We start from the raw sequence: 10986 nt of genomic DNA, 5'->3' as shown, positions 1-10986 counted from the left end.
AACACCAGTGGTGTATTTAGACTGAGGAGCAGGAGTTTGTTCCCCAAGGTCTGTGGGACAACAGTGTTGAATGTCGAACTGAAATCCGGAAACAGCATTCTGACACCAGTGTTCTTGTTTTCTCGGTGTGTCAGGGCCAGGTATGTGACAGATGCTATAGAATATGTTGGAAAGCACATGGGTGAGTGTCCATTATGGCAGGAATTGAGTTTTTGATGTGTGATATTACCAGCCATTTAAAACACATAACGATTGGAGTCAGTGCCACCGGACGTAGTCGTTTAGTTCTGAAGGTGAAGAGAACTAATTGTCTACTTGTCATGTACTTTCTCTGTGGCTGTTATACTTCACTCTGCATTCTGTTATAATTTCACCTTGACGTCCCTCAATAATCTGATCTGTATGAACAGTATGTAAGTCAAGCTTTTCACTCTATCTTGGTACATACGTCAATAATAATCCAATTCCTATGTAAATTTAATATACAATTACACAATACGATGCAAGCACAAATTTTGTTCAACAATTTATTTTACTGTGCCTTTAGCCTGGTGTTATTCAGGCTTGCGCCCCTTTAAAGAACCAGCAGAACTACCTGGGGCTCAGAGGCTGCCGCTGACGATCTCTGTGGCTGCCGAGCGCAACGTCAGAACTACAGCTCCCAGAAGGCACAGGGCGCTCCAGCGCCGGTTAATAGGCGGGGCGAGGACAGCGCAGACGCAGAAGATGAAAATAGCCGGCGTTGCGGGGGGGAATTTAGCAACCTCTCACCTTTGCGGTTGATCCCTGACCTCGGACTCTCTAAAGACCGTGAGTTATTCCCTGACGCTATATTTATCCCTCAGTCGATTCCTATACCCTCCTCACAATCTACCCATCCTCCACCTCCCGGCAAATTCATTCTCCTGGCCCTCACTCTCCACTCCCTCCCGTTCACCCCTCTCCTACCCCACCATCTCCTTCACCCTGCCTTCCCCCCTCACACTCCAACTGGTCCCTTACACACGGCTCCCTCGTCCCTAACCACTCCTACCCCTTCACTCTTCCCTCCCTCTCCTTCACCCGCACTTCCACCCTCCTCTCTCCGCCCCCTCACCCTCCCACTGGTACCGTAAACCCCTCCCCTTTCCTCCCTTCTCCCCACTCACCTTACTCCACCACTCTACCTTCAACTCCCCCTCCCCCCCACTGATCCCCCACTCACTTCCCCTCCTTTCCCTCCTCCCCTCCCCCACTCCCTCACTACTTCCCCTCCCCCCTCCCCCCCCCTCCCCCCCTCCCCCCCTCCCCCCCTGCTTACCCTCCCCTTTCCCTCCTTCTCCCCTCCAAAACCCCCCTCTACACCAATCCCCCTTCCACAACCCCCACTTTTAACACACCCCCTCCTGTGCTCCCACTCTTCCATCACCCCTGCTGCACCACCCACCCCCCTCTGCTCCCCTCCCCCTTCCCTCCCCCTTCCCTCCCCCTTCCCTCCCCCTTCCCTCCCCCTTCCCTCCCCCTTCCCTCCCCCTTCCCTCCCCCTTCCCTCCCCCTTCCCTCCCCCTTCCCTCCCCCTTCCCTCCCCCTTCCCTCCCCCTTCCCTCCCTCTCCCTCCCCCCTCCCTTGTGAAAGCCTTCATTTTTTAAGATGCTTCTCTCTCAATCTCCCCTCTTCACATTCCAGTCTCCAACTTCTTGGTACTGCAGCTTTTTAAGTTAAGAATAATAACACAAAATGCTGGAGAAACTCAGCAGATCAGGCAGCCTCTATGGAGGGGAACAAGCTGTCATCATTTCGAGCCGAGACCTTTCATCAGGACTGGAAAGTAATGGGGAGGATGCCAGAATAAGGTGGTGGAGGGAAAGGAAGGTGACAGGTGAGGGGAAGCTAGCTGGGTGTGGGAGTGTCGGATGAAGAGAGAAATGGAGAGGGGATAAGTGGTATTGGTGAATGGGCTGAAGAGAAAGGAATCTGATAGGAATGGAGAGGAAGGGAAGGAGGGAAACAAATAGGATGGTGATAGGCAGATGAGGCAAAGAGAAGGGGGTTGGAGGAGAGTCAGAATGGGTAAATGGAAAAAGAGAGAAGGGAGTGTGCAGAAATGACCAGAAGTTAAAGAAATCGATGCCCTGACAGAATATGAATCCTCCGCACTGGGAAATCCCGCCTAGTGCCTACGGAGTAATGTGCAGTTTATATACGGAACCTGTTTAGACTGCAGTGACATTTCACCCCTCCCCCCATATTGAATTTGATCATGCAATCTTTATCTTCTCTCTTTAATCACTCTGGTACAGTGTCACTAAACATGATGGGCTTCAACACCATATACAAGTTTGCTGATGTGGGCTGTATCAAAAGGGGTGATGAATCAGCCTACAGGAGGGAGATTGAAAGTTTGGCCGAGGGGTCTAATCACAACAAACTCTCACTCAATGTAACTAAGACCAAGAAACTGATGGTAGACTTCAGGAGAGGGAAACGAGGTCCGTGAGCGAGTTCTCATCAGAGGTGGAGAGAGTCAGTAACTTTAAATTTCTGGGTGTCACTATCTCAGAGGACCTGTCCAGGACCCATTGCAAATTTTCTTTGCAAATATAATTTTGAAGAAAGCACAATAGTGCCTCTACTTCCTCAGAAGTCTGTGGAGATTCAGTATCTCATCAAAAACTTTGGCAAACTACTTTAGATGTGTGGTGGAAAGTGTGCTGACTGGCTGTGTTACGGCCTGGTATGGGAACACCAATGCCTTTGAGTGGAAAATCCTACAAACGGTAGTGGATTCGGTCCAGTACATCAGGGGTAAAACCCAACCCTCCCAACCATTGAGCACATTTACATTAAATATTGCTGTAAATGCTCGCCACCCAGGCCATGCTCTCTTTCTGCTGCCATCAGATAGAAGGTCCTCAGGATTCACACCACCAGGTTCAAGAACAGTTACTACCCCTCAATCACCAGGCTCTAGAAAGAAAAGGAGATGACTAAATTCATTCATGGATTCTTTTATCTTGCTATTTTATGCTCATTATTTATTGCTATTTATTTATATCTGCATTTGCATAGTTTGTTTACAGTTCCTTATGTTTATAGTTTACAGATCCTGTTAGTTACTATTCTATAGATTTGCTAAGAATGTTCGCAGAAAAAGAGTCTCCGGGTTGTACGTGGTGACATCTATGTGTTCTGATAATAAATGTTACTTTGAACTTTGAGTTATGTTGTAGTTTAGAGCATGTATTTACTCCTTTTCGGACCTTTAGGTTCTGCAAACCCATCAGGGAGTATTGAGACTTGAATATGAATATTGGACCATCAGGGAGCGTTGAGACCTTGATGTGAAAACTGGACCAGCAGGGAGTGTTAAGACTTCGACGTGAGTACTGAACCATCAGGGAGTGTTGAGACCTCGACGTGAATACTGGACCATCAGGGAGTGTTGAGACTTCTACATGAATACTACACCCTCATCTGCAACTCACCAGGTAAGTTAAACCTATCGTCAGAAAAGCCCTTGCTCTAATCCTGGATCACCAGACACTTTCAGCTTTTGTATTATTCAGTCTACAGCCAGTAGCCACTTTATTAGGTGTACCTGTAAACCTGCTTATTAATGCAGATATCTAATCAGACAATGATATGGCAGCATCTCAGTGCATAAAAGCATACAGACAAGGTCAAGATGTTCAGTTGTTGTTCGGACCAAACATCAGAATGGGGAAGAAATGTGATCTAAGTGACTTTGACCGTGAAATGATTGTTGGTGGTTTGAGTATCTCAGAAACTGCTGATCTCTTGGGTTTTCATTTACAAAAGTCCCTAGAATTTACAGAGAATGTTGCAAAAAGCAGAAAGAAATATTCAGTGAGAGGCCATGCTGTGGGTGCAAGCACCTTGTTAATGAGAGAGGCCAGAGGAGAATGGCCAGACTGGTTCAAACTGACAAGAAGGTGACAGTAACTCAAATAATCACATATTATAACACAAACAAGAGAAAATCTTCAGATGCTGGAAATCCGAGTAACATACACAAAATGCGGGAGGAACTCAGCAAAGAGTTCCTGCAGCATTTTCTGTATGTTGCTTCAATTCAAGAGCCATGTGGATATGCAGGAAATTTAAGGATGTGGACATTATGTAGGCAGAAGGGATCACATAGAAACATAGAAAACCTACAGCACAATACAGGCCCTTCGGCCCACAAGGTTGTGCCAAACATGTCCCGACCCTAGAAATTACTAGGCTTAGCTATAGCTCTCCAATTTTCTAAGCTTCATGTACCTATCCAAAAGTCTCTTAAAAGACCCTATCATATCCACCTCCACCACCTTTGCCGGCAGCCCATTCCATGCACTCACCACTCTCTGAGTAAAAAACTTACCCCTGACATCTCTTCTGTACCTACCCCCCAGCACCTTAAAACCTGTGTCCTCTTGTGGCAACCATTTCAGCCCTAGGAAAAAGCCTCTGACTATCCACATGATCGATGCCTCTCAACACCTTATACACCTCTATCAGGTCACCTCTCATCCTCTGTCGCTCCTATGGTCGATTCCAGTTAATTGGAATATATCAGATTATATCATTTTGGCCCAATTATGCTGCTGCCACAATTTGCCAAAGTTTGATGGAAATAGTTAAAGTATTAAAAAAAGACAAACTATTGTTTAACTGAGTAACAAATTAAGTATTTAAATGAAATATAAAACAAATTAGAACACTAACAATACTACTACAGTACTATAAAATTATAATTCCAAATGGATATCAATGGAGGAATTCATCCAGTGTATGAAGCCGTGTTCTTTTGATTGTAAATGAACAAAATCGGTACAGATACCTAGTGCAGGTAATAACTTCATACAATGCTTTCAACTATTGCATCCTCCAAATCTCAAGTTTCATTGTAACATTCAAGATGATTTTCAATACCTTCAAATTCCTTGTAGTTCCTAACTTGTTGAAGTAGTGAAATTATTTCACGGAGCTGAAAGTGCTAATAGGAGGGGGCATAGTTTTAAGGTGCTTGGAAGTAGATACGGGGGGGATGTCAGAGGTAAGTTTTTCACACAGAGTGGTGGGTGCTTGAAATGCAACACCAGCAATGGTGGTAAAGGCAAGTACAATAGGTCTTTTAACAGACACTTAGACAGGTACATGGAGCTTAGAAAAATAGAGGGCTATGTGGTAGGGAAATTGTAGGCAGTTTCTAGGTTAGCTTACATGGTCAGCACAACATTGTGGGCCAAAGGGCCTGTAAGGTGCTGTAGATTTCTATGTTCTGTGTTTTCACTCCTGGCTGTTTCTGACATCTCCAAGCCTGAATGCTTGAAAATGAAGTGAGCAATACGGTTCCAAATTGTCTTACTGATAATTCTCATTAACTATCAATGCCAAAGGTTACGCCTTATCAACACAAACACACAAAGCTGATGCTGTTTGATAAACTGTTCGCTTGTGACTGATGTTAGTTAGAAACTTTGGCCAGCAGTCTCCTGTCCCAGTTGAGGTGGCATAGTCCCAAATAAACAAAAGGAATCCCAGCTATTTTCTTGTTTAGATTTTGTTCCTTAAGATTTGTCCCAAGTAAGCAGCTGCCTCAGTTAACCCATGACCCATTTAACCAGATTCAGTTGGGCAGCCTGCTCTGACTTTTCTGCTGTTGGCCCAGCAATGTTCCTGTGAATGGGAGTGGTGAACAGAGAACTCTGCCCTTTGAAAGCTTCTGAGTGAAGCACTTGACAGCACAGTAGCCTAGTCATTAGTGTAACACTGTCACAGCACCAGCAACTCAAGTTCAATTCTGCTGTTGTCTGTAAGGAGTTTATGTCTCCCTGTGACTGCATGGGTTTCTTCCTGGTTCCCTGGTTTCCTCCCACTTTCTAAAGATGTACTGGGTGTGTAGTTTACTTGCTCACATGGGTGTAATTGGGCAGCACAGACTTGTTGTGCAGGGAGGGACTGTTACTATGCCATATCTCTAAATAAAATAAAATTTGATTACTAATTAATTTGGCACAACGTTATGGGCCAAAGGGCTTGTTCCTGTGCCGTACTGTTCTGTGTTCTTAAGCCAGATTTCCTGATGACTGTGTTTATTCCTGGGATCATAGGGTTTTGCTGTGGGAATTTTTGAGTCTGATTTGCACCAAACACACTCCTGCGTGCAGAAGAATGAGAAGTAGGACACGAGGTTATACTGCTGTTAGAGCAATTGGCAGGGAAGATATTGAGAGGCCACTTACTCAGGCTGGGGAGTCTAGAAACAGGGAGACACTGTAAGGTTTCAACTATTTAACCATGAGTCAAGTAACTTCTTTACTCAAGAGATTATGCATATTTGAACTTCTCCATCCTTGGGGAGCTGTGTCAGTCAGTGCATTCCACTCTGAGATTGGTAGATTTTTGGATGCAAGGATGTGGGGGTGGATTGGAAAAGTGAACTGGATTGACTGTGATATAATTGAGCCAAGCTCTAAGGGACAACTTCCATTTATGTTCTTAAGAAGATGTTGGATTGCAGCTGGAGCTGTGATTTCCCATCCTCTTCACCCCTATAGTGAGACAGAAAGAAAGAAAGCCCGATGTCTGTGAGTCCGAATACAAATCCACTAGAGATTGAAGAAGGCAGTTTGACTTGGAGTTAGAGGACCATGTTCATGCATGGGTGGAAGGGAGGATGGGGGCTTGTTTGACTGTTGTTATTTTGTTGCTTGTCGGGTTATGTTTTGTGTTCTGCATTGTTCCGTCAAGCATTGTGGGCATGCTACATTGGCATCATAATGTGTGGCAATACTTGCAGGCTGTACCTGTCACAAGCTTGGGTGTGCTGGTTGTTAACACAGGTGAGGCATTTCACTGTATATACACTTCGTGGCCACTTTTTTAGATACACCTGCATACCTTCTCGTTACGGCAAATATGTAATCAGTAGCAACTCAATTCACAAAAGCATGCAGACAAGAGGTTCAGTTGTTCAGTCCAGACATTAGCATGGGTAAGCCATGTGATCTAAATGATTGTGACTGTGGACTGATTGTTGGTGCCAGACAAGGTGGTCTGAGTATCTCAGAAACTGCAGATCTCCTGGGATTTTCACACACAACAGTTCTAGAGTTTACAGAGAATGGTGCAAAAAACAAAAAAAAATCCAGTGAGCAGCAGCAGTTCTGTGGGTGAAAATGCCTTGTTAATGGGAGGGGTTAGAGGAGAATGGCCAGACTGATAGAAGTTGACAGGAAGGTGCCAATAACTCAAATAACCACACATTACAAGAGTGGTGTGTAGAAGAACATCTCTGAATGCACAACACATTGGATGGACTACAGCAACAGAAGACCAGGGACATACACTCAGTGGCCACTTTATTAGGGACCTCCTATACTTAATAAAGTGGCCACTGAATGTACATGTGATAAATAAACTTGAATCTTGAACCTTAGAAAGTTTGAGATTATGCAGCAAAGGGGAATCAGCCCAGATCTCATTGAAGAGCAAAGCATTTTTGAAGGGCTGAATGGCTTCCTTTGTGTTTGCTGAACAATTCACAAGGGTGTTGGTGCTGGTTCTTCTGTCTGGTCTGAGGAAGAGGCCTTTGTGCTTCTCTGTTTATCAACATGTAATATGATAGCATTTGTGTCTTCTTATCCAATGGCTTTCAGATCTTCTGATCCAGCATGAATTGCGTTCACTCTGGTTCCATTGGTTTTGAGGTGCTGTTGTCGCATTCACAGATGAGGCAGGGGGTTGTGAGGTTATGCCCAGTGACCAAACATTTTAATTCTGAATCCCATTCCTATTTCGACATGTCGATCCATGGTCTCCTGTTGTGCCAAGATGAGGCCACTCTCAGGGTGGAGGAGCAACACCTTATAATCCATCTGGGTACCTCTCGAATTTGATGACATGAATATTGATTCTTTTGTTGAACAAGTTTCCCCCTCCCACCCCCATACCCTATCCCCTTCCTCAATTCCCTACTCTGACCTTTCACTTCTTTCCGCTGGGTCCCCTCATTCCTTTTGTACTATTGTCCACTGTCTTTCCCTATTGGATTCTTTCTTCTCCAGCCCTTGACCTTTCCCACCCACCTGGCTTCACCTATCACCTTCCAACTAGTCTCTTCCCCCCTCCCCCCACCTTTTAATTCTGGCATCTTCCCTCTTCCTTCTCAGTCCTGAAGAAAGGTCTCGGCCGAAATGTTGACTGTTTATTGATTTCCATAGATGGTGCCTGACCTGCTGAGTTTGTCCAGCATTTTGTGAGTGTTACTCTGACTTTCTTGTGAGAGTGAAAAATTTTGGTTTTGCATGTCATATGTACAGATCATTTAATCACATCAATGTTTTGGGGCAGTACAAAAGACAAGCAAACTTGATTAGGTTTTTTGGGGCAGTACAAAAGACAAGCAAACTTGATTAGGTTTTTTGGGGCAGTACAAAAGACAAGCAAACTTGATTGGGTTTTTTGGGGCAGTACAAAAGACAAGCAAACTTGATTGGGTTTTTTGGGGCAGTACAAAAGACAAGCAAACTTGATTGGGTTTTTTGGGACAGTACAAAAGACAAGCAAATTTGATTGGGTTTTTTGGGGCAGTACAAAAGACAAGCAAACTTGATTGGGTTTTCTGGTGAAGTGACAAGGGTAATTGATGAAGGTACAGCTGTTGATGTCTGTATGGATTTTAGTAAGGCATTTGACAAGGTCTCTCATAAGAGTCTCATGCAGAGATTAATAAGCATGGGATCCATGGCAAATTGGCTGCTTGCATTTGGACTGCCTTGTCCATAGAAGACAGAGTGGTGGTCAAAGGGACTTATTCTAGCTGGAGATCTGTGATTAGTGATATTCCACAGTGATCTGCACTGGGACCTCTGCTCTTTGTTTACATTGCTTATAAAAAGTATTCACCCCCCTTGGAAGTTTTTGTTTTATTGTTTTACAACAGTGAATCACAGTGGATTTACTTTTGCTTTTTTGACACTAATCAACAAAAAATACTGTTTCATGTCAAAGTGAAAACAAATTTCACTCGGGATAGGGTTCCCCTTGTCCTTACCTACCACCCCACCAGCCTCCAGGTCCAACATATAATTCTTCGTAACTTCCGCCACCTCCAACGGGATCCCACTACCAAACACATTTTTCCCTCCCCCCCCCCCCCCCCCCGCTTTCTGTAGGGATCGCTCCCTACGCGACTCCCTTGTCCATTCGTCCCCCCCATCCCTTCCCACCGATCTCCCTCCTGGCACTTATCCTGGTAAACGGAACAAGTGCTACACCTCCCCTTACACTTCCTCCCTCACCACCATTCAGGGCCCCAGACAGTCCTTCCAGGTGAGGTGACACGGTGGTGTGGTATACTGCGTCCGCTGCTCCCGGTGTGGCCTTTTATATATTGGTGAGACCCGACGCAGACTGGGAGACCATTTCGCGGAACACCTACGCTCGGTCCGCCAGAAAAAGCAGGATCTCCCAGTGGCCACACATTTTAATTCCATGTCCCATTCCCATTCTGATATGTCCATGCATGGCCTCCTCTACTGTCAAAATGAATCCAAACTCAGGTTGGAGGAACAACACCTTATATACCGGCTGGGTAGCCTCCAACCTGATGGCATGAACATTGACTTCTCTAACTTCTGTTAATGCCCCTCCTCCCCTTACCCCATCCCTGACATATTTAGTTGTTTGCCTGTTCTCCATCTCCCTCTGGTGCTCCCCCCCTTTCTTTCTCCTGAAGCCTCCCGTCCCATGGTCCTTTCCCTTCTCCAGCTCCGTATCACTTTCGCCAATCACCTTTCCAGCTCTTAGCTTCATCCCACCCCCTCTGGTCTTCACCTATCATTTTGCATTTCCCCCTCCCCCCACTACTTTCAAATCACTTACTACCTCTCCTTTCGATTAGTCCTGACGAAGGGTCTCGGCCTGAAACATCGACAGCGCTTCTCCCTATAGATGCTGCCTGGCCTGCTGTGTTCCACCAGCATTTTGTGTGTGTTGTTGTTTGAATTTCCAGCATCTGCAGATTTCCTCGTGTTTGTTCTACAAGTTGATCTAGATTTGTTACAGTTATTAAATACAAAATAATCGATTGCTTAATTACTCACCCCCTTCAAGTCAGTATTTAGTAGATGCAACTTTGGCAGCAATTACAGCCTTGAGTCTGTGTGGATAGGTCTCTATCAGCTTTGCACATCTGGACACTGCAACTTTTCCCCATTCTTCTTTACAAAACTGCTCAAGCTCTGTCAGATTGAATGGGGATCATGAGTGAACAGCCCTTTCCAAGTCCAGCCACAAATTCTCAATTGGATTGAAGTCTTGACTCTGATTTGACCACTCCAGGACATTAATTTTGTTGTTTTTAAGCCATTCCTGTGTAATTTTGGCTGTATGCTTGGGGTCATTGTCCTGCTGGAAATGAAATTCTCCCACATCGCAGTTCTCTTGCAGACTGCATCAGGTTTTCCTCCAGGATTTCCCTGTATTTTTCTGCATTCATTGTACCCTCTACCTTCACAAGCCTTCTAGGGCTTGCTGCAGTGAAGCGTCCCCACAGCACGATGTAGCCAGCTCCATGCTTCATGGTAGGGATGGTGTGTTTTTGATGTTATGCAATGTTTGGCTTGTGCTGAACATAATATTTAGTCTGATTGGCAAAATGTTCAATTTTGGTTTCATCAGACAATAGAACCTTCGTCCAGCTGACGTCAGAGTCTTCCACATGCCTTCTGGCAGACTCGAGCCGAGATTTCATGTTAGTTTTTTTTCAACAGTAGCTTTCTCTTTGCCAGTCTTCCATAAAGCTGCGACTAGTGAAGCGCCCAGTTAACATTGATGCACAGTCTCTCCCATGTCAGCCACTGAAACTTGTAACTCCTCCAGAGGTGTCATAGGTCTCTTAGTGACCTCCCACACTAATCCCCGTCTTGCATGTTCATTCAGTTTTTGAGGACAGTCTGCTCTTGGCAGATTTACAACAGTGCCATATTCTTTCCATTT

General features: G+C 45.1%; 1 protein-coding gene across 1 annotated transcript in view; it reads left to right on the top strand.

The window, feature by feature from the left end:
- Positions 1-725: 725 nt before the first annotated feature.
- LOC140740290 (long-chain fatty acid transport protein 1-like) overlaps positions 726-10986 on the top strand; it is a 90718-nt gene continuing 80457 nt past the window's right edge. Inside the window, exons 1-2 of the mRNA XM_073069431.1 lie at positions 726-810; positions 3246-3467. The gene's annotated coding sequence lies outside the window, so the exon portion shown is untranslated. The remainder of the gene's footprint in view (positions 811-3245; positions 3468-10986) is intronic.

Source organism: Hemitrygon akajei, chromosome 16, assembly GCF_048418815.1.
Source record: "Hemitrygon akajei chromosome 16, sHemAka1.3, whole genome shotgun sequence".
Classification (NCBI taxonomy): domain Eukaryota; kingdom Metazoa; phylum Chordata; class Chondrichthyes; order Myliobatiformes; family Dasyatidae; genus Hemitrygon; species Hemitrygon akajei.
Note: the sequence above shows the minus strand (reverse complement) of the source record. Positions and strands in the feature narration are given on the sequence as shown.